Consider the following 13,850-nt stretch of genomic DNA (forward strand, 5'->3'; position numbering starts at 1 on the left):
ACTATTTCCTATGTGTCAGAATATCCCAACACTTTCAACAGTTTCAGGATGTGTTTCCAGTAGAGATTTCAAAATTTTGCCTCATAGAGAAAAAGGCTTTTCCGTTGAGTTGGTACTAGGGGCAACACCAACATCAAAGGCACCATATAGGATGAGCACTACAAAGTCAGTAGAATTGAAGTTGCAGTTGAAGAAAATGCTTGACAAGGGATACATTATGCCAAGTGTACCACCTTGGGGTGCACCGATATTGTTTGTGAAGAATAAGGATGGTACTCTAAGGATATACATTGATTATAGGCAGTTGAACAAGGTAACCATCAAGAACAGGTATCCGTTGTTGAGGATTGATGACTTGTTTGATCAATTGAAGGGAGCAACAATGTTCTCAAAGATTGATTTGAGATCAAGAAACCATCAGGTACGCATCAAGTAAGAGGGAATTTACAAAACAACTTTCCAGACCAGTTATGGCCATTATGAGTTTGCTGTAGTTCCGTTTGGTTTGACTAATGCTCCAACTACTCTTATCTTCTTGATGAATACTGTGTTGCATCCTTATCTGGACAAGTTTGTTATTGTATTTATTGATGACATCTTGATACATTCTAAGAATGAGGAAGAGCATGTCGAGCACTTAGCAACATTTTGAGATTGTTGAGAGAGCGTCAATTGCCTACTAAGCTTACAAAATGCAGTTTCTTTCAGACAAAGTTACATTACTTAGGATATGTTGTTTCCAAGGAAGGCATAACAGTCAATATAGAGAAGATAAGGGTTATCATCAAGTGGGCAACTCCTGGAAATGTAGCTGAGGTAAGATCATTCATGGGGCTAGCAGGTTAGTACAGGAGGCTCATTAGGAACTCCTCTCACATGGCATATCCTATTACGTTAGTGTGGAGGCAAGGTAAGAAATTTGAATGGACAAAGGAATGTGCAGCAAGTTTTAAGCAGTTGAAGCAGTTGTTGACAAATGCTCCAGTTTTAAAGATTGCAAATCGTGAAAAAGAGTTTGTGGTGTGTACAGATGCCTGTAAGAGGGGACTTGGTGGAGTCCTTATGCATGAAGAATAGGTAGTGTGCTATGAGTCACAGAAACTGAAGGAGCATGAGAAAAATTATCCGACACACAATCTTGAGTTAGCAGCGATCATTTATGCATTAAAGATGTGGAGGCACTATCTTCTTGATAGGAGGTTTGTACTGATGAGTGATCATAGTGGATTGAGGTATCTAGTTGACCAACTAAATCTAATGTTAGACAAGCTAGATGGTTGGCCATGATTAATGAGTTTGACTTTGAGATCAAGTACATCCAGGGTAATGAGAATAGGGTTGCAGATGATCTTAGCTGGAGGATATGGGTGAATCATATAGTGGCTATGAGTTCATATGGGAAAGACCTACAGGATCAGATCTTACAGGTAGGACAACAGGATGGCAGGTACATGGATCTTATGCACAGGTTACAACAAGGTACCGGTGAGCAGGATGTTGACTATCGTCTTACAACAGATGGTTTTATCAGATTTAGGGACAGAATATATGTGTCAGACAACAATGAGCTCAAGAAGACTATCTTGTGAGAGTTTCATGCAAAACTATATTCAGGTCACCCAGGACACCAAATGACAATAACAACATTGAAGAAGTTTTATCATTGGTCGAATCTGAAGAGGGATGGTAGATTTTGTGGCTAGATGTTTAGACTATTAGCAGGTGAAAGCAGAATGTAAGCATTCAGGTAGACTACTACAGTTGATTTTGAATCTAGAGTGGAAGTGGGTGGTCATTTTCATGGATTTCATCACAAGTTTTCTGAGGGAATCTAGACAACATGATTCCATCATGGTTGTGGTGGAGAGTTTGACAAAGGTAGTACACTTCATTCCAGTAAAATCTATGTATTCAACTAGTGATGTGGCACATGTATTCATTAGAGATGTAGTGAGGATGCATGGCGTTCCAAGGAATATTGTGTCAGACAGGGATTTTGAGTTCACTTCCAAGTTTTAGAAGGAGTTGTTTGCATTTTTGGGGATAGAGTTGGATTTCAACACAAATTATCATTCGTAGATAGATGGATAGACATAGAGGGTCAACAAGATATTGGAGGACATGTTAAGGATGTATGTGATGCATCAGTAGAGGAGATGGGAGAAGTACCTTTTGTTGGTTGAGTTTTCTTATAACAATAGGTATCAGGAGTCACTAAGGATGAGTCTATTTAAGGCACTGTATGGCTGAAGTTGTAATACTCCCATCAATTGAAGTGATCTAGTGAGCAAGGTATTGATAGGACCAGACATTGTTGGCAGAGATGGAACAGGAAATGCAGGTTATCAAGAAGAATCTAAAGGCAGCACAGGACAGACAAAAAATTCATGTAGATCGGAACATGTTGATTAAGGAGTTTTAGGTTGGGGAACAAGTGTATTTGTACATCAAGCCAAAGAAGATCTCCTTGAAGGTTGGATCATGTTCCAAGTTGGCACCTCATTTTTGTTGACCTTTCAAGCTCCTTGAGAGGATTGGACAAGTAGCGTGTCGACTTACACTCGTTCTGACAATGAAAGTCCACGAGGTTTTCCATGTGTCAATACTTAAGAAGTATGTTAAAAATGTTGATAATTTGATTGATTGTTCTATATTACAGATAGAGAATTCCAACTTGAACGTGAGTGTATATTTCAGAAAAAGATGCCCATGCTTCAGATCGAGCAAGTTAAAGTGCAGTGGAAGAACTTTGGGCCCGATGAAGCTACATGGAAGATGGCGGATCAGATTGCTATGTATCCTTCTCTATTCGCTAGTTGACCGAATGTTTTTGGCATATGTTTTGGCGTGATGTTTGGTATATGTATATATGTATATGGATGTAAATACTACCATGAGTTGTGTTATAAAGATCCAATAAGCGGTATGGGTGTCATGTCGTTGTGGTTGTCATGTTGTTATGTTGTCATGTTGGTTTGCTTCCTAGCAGGTTGATCATTGTAAATATTGCATCGAGCTAAGTTATAAATATCCATGGGAAGTATGTTTTGCTTTCAGCAATCTTGTTTGTTGTAGGTGTCATTGAACATCGAGGACGGTGTTTCCCCAAGAGGGATGGTTCTGTAACAACCCTGGTCAAAATTTCATGTAACAAAGTTAATAAAGAAAAAATAATAACCAATGTCATGGGACACGTATTCCAAGTTGAATGTTGGGAAAAACATCCTAATGTGGGTGTTCATTTGGTTTATTATGGCTAAGGAGATTGGCAAAAGGCAATGACAAAGGCTTTGGAAAGGCACGAGGCATTAATAGGCATCTTTTTTATGAAAATAATGAAAATTAGGAGAAAAGGAAGGTGAAAGGTCACAGGTTGCATGTGAGGAGGAAAATGAAGGAAAATAATGGAAAATTGAAGAAAATTGAAGCCTCATTAATTAAAAGGCTTTTGAGGATTATTTGGTACCTTTTTGTCGGTTCAATTTTGGAGATTTCTCTTTTCTACTCTCTCTCTCATACTCTTGGATACTTAGAGCATTCTAGCATTGGATCAAGGAAAGCAAAGGAAGGAAAAGAAGGCAAAGGGAAGCAAAGATCAAGCAAGGAAGAGAAGGATCAAGTGGCTATAGCAGGATTACTTGCAGGTAATGATTTGCATGTGTGATTTACTTGCTAGATGTGGCATGCATGGTACATGCATGCATGTTATTTGTTCTTTTAATGTCATTGGCATGGGTTTTTCTAGGTGTGACAGTGTTCTTCAACCTTGCCTTGCCATTTTCGGATAACAATGGTGTGGTGGGTTATCTTGTATTTGGTTGAGTTGGATTGCCAGATGGATTCGAAGCTGAGTGGGGTGGTCTCAGGACTATTCACAAGGCCTAGGAATCTTGGGATGGGATACACGGTAAATCCTGGACATGAACACTTTGATTGATCCTAGGAATCCCTTGCCCAGTGAGTGGCGGGATACAACAGTAAAGCTCAGTAGTGAATACCCTTGATTGGGCCTAAGAATCCCGTGACCGATAATGGCAGGATATACTGTAAATCCCATAGGGTGGTGACCTTGTAGTCCTGGGAATCACTTGATTGGTAATGGCGAGATACACGGTAAAGTTGAGAGGTTGAGACAGACAAATTCCTCACGGTTTAGGCAGCGAGATTCAAAGGCATCCATGCTTATTTAGGTCCTAGTGATCTGGTGGGGATTCTGGTAAAGTGTGGTTCTATTGATGAGGTTTGAGGTGGTTTGGCCTCAGGATTCCCTGGTTGGTTTTGTTGTTAGTCCCACATTCATGCTTGGAATACGACACGAGGGTGATTGGCTGAAAGGAAGATTTGGTTCAGCCAATCTATGGTTAGGTGGTTCGTGGAGGTCCCATACCTGATTGGCTTTTGCATTAATTAATAATAGCTTCTTATCCTTGGTATTTATGTGTAATTTACTGGCTTATATGTGGATTTTATGGTTGTTATATCCTTGTTATTTTGTTGGTTATATGTTGGTTATGGGTATGTTTTGTGACAGACTTGATGTATTGCTCTCATCATGTTTTAATTAGTAATTGAAAGTACATTGAATACATGACCTAATAGATGATAATGCAACTATATTGATATGGAAACAATGCTTCTTTATGAATCTCAGATAAGTATGAGACCCTAATGCTCAGATCTGTTGTTATGACCTTTAGAATGCATATTTGTGATATATTTGCGAAATGCCTGTCATGGCTAGTAGGGGTATGATCAAGTCCTTACTCAAGTGTTTGCATTAGTACCTTTATTTCGATGTCATTTGTCATTCCTAAAAAATTTATGAAGTTCTAGGCAATGGCCTAAGTCTAGGCCCTGGAAAAGTGGCACAGAATCCAGGGTTGCTGGCTCAGAACTAGCTGAAAAATTCCACAGTTGCTAGCATACCCTTGCTATGGGAGCGACTGGAAGGCCTCATTCACATGCATGGCTTATCATGGAAACAACTAGGCGTCCAAATCAGTGAAGTGTCAAGTTTCCTCAAGGGTTGGTCACCTAGAAGGGTCGGTTGGCTCTTGAAGGTTTTGTAGCATGTGTGGAAGGTCAAATTGGTTTGGTTTTGTTGGTTCCACTTCCTTAACTGTACATGGGGAGTTGAATCACATCATAGTAGCCTCTCGTCACATGTTTACCCCAACAAACCTGTTAACTTGGGTAAATGTGGGAGGAGGGTGTTATATCCCTCTTCCATTGGTTTTCCCTCTAAGGTTTTTCTAGGGAGAATTTGTCCAATTTTTTGAGTTTTTTTGACGAGTTTGTTGATTTCAAGTTAAAATTTGTCTTCTTTATTGTTGTTCATGAAATTAGATTTATGCTTTGTTGAGTAGTATACAATATTTTTGAGTAATTTTGTTGGAACAATTACCTATGTGTAGACAAAGTGTTTGACAAAATTCCTACAATAAATTTATGAACTATAGGTTAATTTTTGAGTGTGTTTTCTAGCATCACGGCTTTCTCTGTGAACTTGGGTGGTGGGCATCGAAAGGAAATATGATGAAGAGAGATGATAATATTGTTATAGATTTGATAGAAATGCTCTTTAGCATTGGTATCCCACATTTTGGAATAGTAAACATGGATTGGGCCAATTTCAGGCATCCAATGGCATTCCATCAATGAGAATGGGGTTGTAGCACATATAACCTCCATAAGATATAGAGGCATGAAAAATTGAGGAGTAAAGCTAGGGGGTGCATTTGTAAATCATTCAATTTGTTTTTTAAGGTTATTGGAGAGGATAACGAGCTAGTTAAATATAATTCCACCATCTGGCACTTTGCACATAATAGGAACCCATTCAGTCTTGAAGTGAGTTAGGTTTTTCTCACCAGATAACCTTCAGAGCATAGTAGCAACTATGCTTGCAGGAGCCTTGACCGAGTTGGTGGGATATAAATTGTTGTCTTTTGGATGAAATTTGTTTTCATCCTAACTCTAGTCTATAATTAATCTAGGCAAATCAAGTTCATACTATATACATTCTTTTTCAAAAAGCTTAGCAACAAAATCATTGTCAAACTTTTTCTTAGCCTTGGGTACTAGGTAAAAGTCGAGGTCTTGTTGTTTGAAGGTGCCAACCACTCATTTCTCTCCATCCATGATGGTGTGCATCTTGAGGTATATTTGGCTGATATCCCATTGGGCCATGTTTGTATATGGAATAAGGGCTAGTATTGTTGCGATCTTGTGAAGGAAAGAATGCTTGATGTCATCAAAAGAATCGTATTCCTCTAAGAATACTTCTCTGAAGTCACTTGTCTCCATGAATTTGTATATTTTAACCCATGCTGCTCAACCATCTAACCTTGTGAGATGTATTAGAAAACAAAGTTGAGTTAGAATTCTTCAATTCCTCGTCTTCAAGCTCTTCGACCTTATGTCATTTTGCTTGCTTCCTGACACTTTTAAGGGCCATCTTGTATAAATATGCCTAATTTGGCGAGGAAACAAATGTAAGAGTAATCCCTTTGATTGAAAATAGTTAAAATTTAACTTTATAATGCTTGAAACTTACCTCAATATCGACTTTGAGGAGTAAAGCTCTTTAACTATTCACAAATAGTCGAGCTATAATTCAAATGACATAACAATGGGAAGCTTCTCGAAATTATTCTAATTTGAATTGATTTGCAAAAACATTAATGGTTCATTATGAAACTGCAATCAGGTAAATTTTGACGGTACATGTACTTTAGTCTCATTAAATTTTCAAAATGACCAAGGAGCTCCATCACATATATTTCACGCCAAAATGATGTAATAAAGTGCATGGGGATTAAACCTTAATCCTTTATTAAAAACGAGTTATGCTAATCTAAATTAAGGTATCATATATTAAAATTCGATTTTGAGGAGTTTATGTATCATGATAACCCCAATATCTTGATATTAGAACATCCATGTACATATGTAATGAGTAAGGGTGAGCGATATTTGATATCGATTTATTAACAAAAATTCATAAAAACCTTATAACTAAAACAAAGACTTATACATGAAAAACCGATTTATTGATCGCCTATTAATTATGCATTATTATTCAAATTAAACACACTTATCAACCATTAAAAACCATTAAGCATATATCAAAGATAGTAAGGTTTTTTGATATAATATTTTATTTCAAAATGTTGATATCCATTAAGGATTGGATGATGTGGAATAATGGTGACATGGACAAAGGTCATGTGGCAATGCAACCTAAGTGCTACATGTCACACAAAATAGGTCGAAACAATCGCCAAAAAGGTGGCAAGAGAGTGGCACATGTCACATGAGATGTCAACAAAACCACGTGTGCAATGACATGTCAATGTTTACTCTGACATGGCAAGCTAATGTGTGATATCAAGTTATTAGGGTTTTGATGAGATATTTGTTAACAAGCACATCACCGATAACCAATATTCAATATTGAGTTATCAAGAAACGACAAAATTTCCATCATATGATGTAAATGGAATTCATTGTAAGATTCAAGTCATTTGACGGTGTGACAACACATTGGTACCGAGGATATGATTTAAGGGTTAAATGAAGAAGAAAACCTGATATGCAATATGAGGAGAAAGGGGTTATCGACATATCAACATGTTGTGCAAATATTTGCATGCTGATATTAAATATCGATCAAGCCCTATAGGGACTAAAATAACAAATGAATAAAAATGAAATTTTTTAAGGATTTTATTCACAAATTTTAAATTGAAAAAATTACACATACAAAAGGAAACTACATACAATTTTTTTTAAATCAAGTGGCTTTCATTATTTAGTTCAAATGTATAATAATGAGAAATTGTTGTCCAACCACAACATAGCCAAACAAATTTTAATTTAATTAAAATTAATATTAATTTATATAAAAATTAAAAATATATTATATTATTAAAAAATATTATAAGTAAATATATAATTATAATTTTATTATAAAATAATAATTATTATTAATTCTAAAATAATTAAATATATAACGTTAATTTTGTTATAAAACAATTATTATTATAAATTTATTTTGTTACATGGACAAAATTAATTATAAATTAACAACTAAATCATAAACTATACGAGGTTTATCACTCCTTGTTGATGAGAGTAACATATTTTATTTATAGCGACAAACTATTTAAAATCTATAATAATTACGAATTTTCCTACTACATTACAAATTTTGGTATTACAATGATATGTTGCATGATTGTTTATTTATTTCACATCATAATTTTTTTCAAATTTAATCATTATTTAAAGTTTTATAGTCTTTGATCACGATTGAATGCACTTTCATGTGACTTGCACTTTTTTTCCTTCGAATGAGTTGAATTTCTCTTTCTAAAACATGTATATTATTATTATTATTTTAGTAAAATGAAATATTATATTCAAAATTATAATTGAATCACTATTAATTTATACTTAAAAAATACTTAATATCAATATTATTTTACCTAATGCATAAAATATTTATGAAAAACATGTTTGACCATTTTATTTTTACTCATATTTATGGGATATGGAATATGATTTCTTGATTGCTAAATTTATGTCTTTAATTGTTGTTTGATAAATTGCTTTATTTTTTCTCGGGTTTTTAGAAGTAGAATTTAATGATATTATGTAGTTGGATGGAAGTTTTTGTTGAGGTTACTTTAGCTTCCAAAATTTAGATTTTCCTTTTATGTTGCATGGTGTTCGTGCTCACTGCATTTTGGGAAATGCATTGATGTTCATTCTCGTGTGCCTTAGTTGTCATCGAGAATATGGGCATCCCATTACTATTGATCAAATAGTCATGCTTATGCAAAACTCCATGCATTTCCCAAAATCCTTATAATCCATATTCTAAATCTCCCAAAGTGTCCCAAAAAATGATACTCAATATTTACCCAAAGGACGATTCCAAAAAGGCACATCAAGATTTTCCAGACAATAAGAAACATCCAACAGGTTGAATTGTTAGCCTAAGAGGGAAAAGACACAACAAACATGAGATAACAAAACACATATAGGAAATTAAAAACACAAAGTGGTCACAGGAGGTCAATTCGGAGGTCCCTCCTTAGAGTCATTATTATCCAAAAATTGAAGTTCAAAACATCCCCCAATAAAAATCTAATCAGAATCAAATGGAATAGACACCCGAGACCTCTAATTATGATGCTAAGAACCAAGAGCAAGAAGCAAGAGTTAACATAGGTCCAAATAAGCATCAATGCATCAAGATATAAACCACATAATAAGCACCAAGATAGTATAGAGGTAGCAAATCTAACAAGGCTTCAAACAAGCACTAGGATAGAAACCACATGGATCCAAACAAACACTAGGATAGAAACCACCATAGGCTGATCCAATGCCATTGTAAAACACCACGAGTGCAAACAAAATTCTAACAGGTTGGCTTACTTGATTTTCCAACAGAACTAGAGTCGACTGCCTTTAATTCTTGTGATATCCCCTATGTAAATAATTGTAATTATGTTAATTGGTTGAGAGAGGGACACATATTCCAGTTGCTTGAGGTAGGAGATGGCTTGAGGAATTGGTTGTTTCAAATTGCAAGCATGGGTTGGTTAGAGTGGTCTTAAATGGGCTGACTGTGTAGTGAGTTTAACCAACCAAAAAAGGATAGACCTAGGTGTCCTTAGCCTCTAACAACAAGCAAATAAGGACAACAAATTGAATAGAGAATTATGGGATGCATTGTCCAAGAAAGACGGGGTTGTGTGGAACCTCGTGAAGAGGTAGACGATTGGCCATTAAACAACACCAAGGAAAAATCAACCAAGTGGAGACATATGCACATAGAAGCAACAAGAGAAAATAAAAAGCGGAAGAGAAGGAACAATGATTACTATTCTTAAGTTTTGATCTTTGGATATGAGCACAAGTTGAAGAAGCTTGTTGAGCGATAAGAATCAGAGAGAGAGAGAACGATGGATTGCTTGTTAGTCTGAAGAAACCACTGGAAGTTGGTGGCTTAATGGACTTCCTAGTTTGGAAGAATTCACTCTGATGCTTGTGAGGGCTAAAAGAACCACCAAGAGTTGCCTTGGGCTAAAAATTTGGTGCTTGACTCACCGATGAACCACCTAGAGAGTGATTTCTTTACCATCAAAATTTTAACCATTGATGGACCTTCCTCATTGTGGCTCTCTTCTCTTGTAGAGTGAGTTGTTCTCTGCGTTGTGGTATCCTAGCATGAAGTGATTATGCTTGAAAGTTGAATGTCATGTGGGTAGCTAGTGGATGAAGGCAACGTGGTCTGGTGGCACTTATATGTCCGTTGTTTTGTTGGTCAAAAGCCCACAAAAGTACTCCACCTCGAGCTTTGGAATCTAGCTCGGAGTGGCAGTTGCAAGTAAGACTTGGCTGCAATTGTCTACAGTTGGGTGGAGAGTTAACGTCCCACTCTTATTTTCCAAAACTCTTATAAGATAAAGTATAATCTTATGTTGTGCTTGTGATTATTATACTATCTATGTGATTTGCATCAACACAACGACATGTTAATTCTAAGGAGCACTGATTCTTGTATATGCCATCTATATAAATGTTGTGTGAGTTATAGGCCTATAACGATGTTAAATTTAATGCTCAAATGTGTGATTCCTACCTATGAATTGAGTGGGGACTGAGATCTCCTATCTACCTTTGGAATGTGTTTTCCTATAAGAAATTGGGCACTGTATGTTTTCTATTTGTTTTCATGAATTGTTGTATGTTTATTAATGGCCCAAGAGACCAACAAAACTCTGAGATAAGATGGGCTTGATTTTTGTTTATTAATATTTGTTTGAGAGGCTTGTAGGCCTCTGAGTCGCGATGACCTTGCAATTTGTCTAATGGGTCTTAGTGATTATAAATGGGCAAATCCTTGTTCTGTTTATTTTACTACTTACAGAGTTGCCTATTACGCCTTGATTATTGTCCAAGCTCAGAAAGGATAACGCTCTTGCGTATGTGGGATTACGCATGTGTATTTATGTTCACACACACACACACACAAACACACACATTATTTGCAGGCGCTCCCTTCACCCAAATGCAGGGTTTAATCCCTTTGTGCATGTTTTAATCATGATTCTAGAACGATAAAGGTGCTCGTATAAGAGCATGAGGAAATAATTCCTTTATACATGTTAACAGTTGCTCAGGCTTAAGCGTTACATTACCACCCTGTTCCTTACCGAAGTTTCCTTCAATGGCTCCTTCTCAACTACAGAATATGGTCCTGACATTTTTAACCTCAACGTTGCTATGCTTTGCTTTACGTCGCACGTGACCATGGTCCTCTGGGACATGTCATCCCGGTCTCACCATTCATACAAGCATTGGGATAGATCAACAATCATATGGTTTCTCTTGGTGGTCTCTATTGGGCGTTCACATTCTGCCTCCACGTAATCGTGGAGCCTTGTCATCTTAGACTATTCCTTGGAGTGCACTTTTGTTCCTTTTGAGAGATGGACTACAGAGAATGGGAAAGTTTCTGTCTCAGCCACGTAACAATTTTTCGACAATCATTCACGCACGACACCTCGACGCCTGTTTAAAGCTCGACACATTCGTCTGTTGCCACGTCCGCCCAATAGGTTTTGGAAAGGAGTTGAAGGTAACGTCTAAGATTGAAGTCCCTGGGTGAGGTGGCAAGGGTGGCCCGTGCCAAAACATATTTAGAAAATACATTTAAAAATAAATGTATATAATCAAAGTCCTCCATTGGGCTTTATGAGCCGATGATATGGATCTACCCATTACTTGGGGTATGAACGAGTCGTTATTTGACAGGTGACTTATGTCAACTATGCAGGCGCCATGAGGCATGCCCAATGGCACGACATTATTTAATTGGCAATGACTTCAATTGGTTATATTTGTTGATCCAAGTGTCAGATTGGAACAAATATTATGTCCCTAGAATCGTCTCGATGAGGTGAATACATTAGTATCGTTTGTTTTTTGTTTCAAAAAAGGTAAAAGAAAGCGAAAATTTTAGACCCCATTTCCATAATGCTTACCTTGGCTCTCGGGTCAGCATAGTGACCACCTCCTTCTAACTTGTGTTTTGGTGGGACTTATGAAAGGGTGTGTTACAATTCTCCTAGCCAAACATTGTACTTGTCCTCTGAGCCATAATCCCACTTTTTTTTACATAATATATTAGCAAGCCTCAATTTCCAACACCACATTAAAGTTGGCATGTGTGGGGATGTTGTAACAATGATGTTCAATGCATCCCACCTCCATCTAGTTATATTATGACAACTTTGTTTAGTTGAAATATGTGGTTTAATAGGTTTGAAACGTGGCACCTTACATAAGTCGACATTGATCATGAACCTATAGGATAGCTTGGAAATAAATCACCCCATTTTCCTTAACCTCTCCTCATTTAATCTCATTGCCTTATTGGCAAGGGTGTTTGCATAATGATTTAATTCCCTTGGGTCTTGGAAAAAGGTTCCCTTAAACCGAAGAGTCTCCTTTTTTACTTTAATAATGGGGCATGTTAACTTACTATCAAATTGGATTTACTTATCGTTTATAAGCTTGATAATCATAGGTGAATCTCCAATAACAATCAAGGTCACCATTCTAGTCACATTTATATACAAGTGTTCCCAGAGGAGAACATATGCCTTTGCTTAATTGTTTGTGGTCCATTCATAAGTTAATTTTTGTTTTCCCTCAAGATCAAAGATGACCCCCTTAGCTAGCCAACCCTATACATGAATTCTACCACTATTACAAGTGGATTACAATATTTTTCATTTTTGTTCATATCTATTATTTTATGCTTTAGTTTCTTTTACTAATCTCTCTCTCTTTCTGACACAGGCACACACACAACCCATGAGGTGTAAACCAGTTGGTTTGTGTGGGGTTTAGTCCTTGTTAGGTCACTGTTTTAAATCTCATGGAGAGAGGTTGAGGGTGGGAGCCAGTCACAAGGGATTAAATTATCCCATAAGGTGTCTAGGCTTGACCAAGCCTTGCACAATGACAATGACAACATCTTGTAGGTGGATAAATTTTTCGTCCATCCAACATTAGGGTGGCCCAGACCTAAGTTCATCTTAGTTGGAACACACACACACACACACACACACGCACGCACGCACACACACACGCGCGCGCACGTACACACACACACGCACGCACGAGCACACACACACATGCACGCACACACGCACGAACACACACACACACACATTCTAATGAAATGTATTCTACGGGGAAACCCACCGAGCACTTTTTCTCATTCCAAAGATGGTACAAAACGTAAATCAATGTGTTGCAATTTTGTCAACCTAACTCAATGGAGACATCGAGTGAAACCCACAATATTTACAGAGGCAATTAGCCTAATGACTTGACCCCTGAACCACTTACTTGTAAGTCATAACACTTAACCGTCTGAGTTAACCCACCAAAATAAAATGCTAATTTATTATTTACAATATAATTATATAAATAATAATAATAACAATAAACAAAGACAAAATTAATTGAAATTTTCATATAATGAATATATGAGATTTATTCACTATGTGAGATTTTATGTTTAATATCTTTTTTATAAGGTGATATATAAGTGTTACTTCTCAAAGGTTATAAATGCACTTTATTGCTATGTATAATGCGTCCTAGAATCACTAATCATTGATTTTCTTTAAATAAAGATTAAGGTAAATTATAAGTGTTATTACTATTTTTTATAACTAGATCTACATAGTTTCATATTGGTGACATTCACATAAGGAGTGCTTTAAGAGTGCACTCTATTGCCTATTGTCTTATGCCCC

The sequence above is a fragment of the Pinus tabuliformis genome, chromosome J (genome assembly GCF_031772625.1).
Source record: "Pinus tabuliformis cultivar Carrire ecotype Pingquan chromosome J, CPIR1, whole genome shotgun sequence".
Classification (NCBI taxonomy): domain Eukaryota; kingdom Viridiplantae; phylum Streptophyta; class Pinopsida; order Pinales; family Pinaceae; genus Pinus; species Pinus tabuliformis.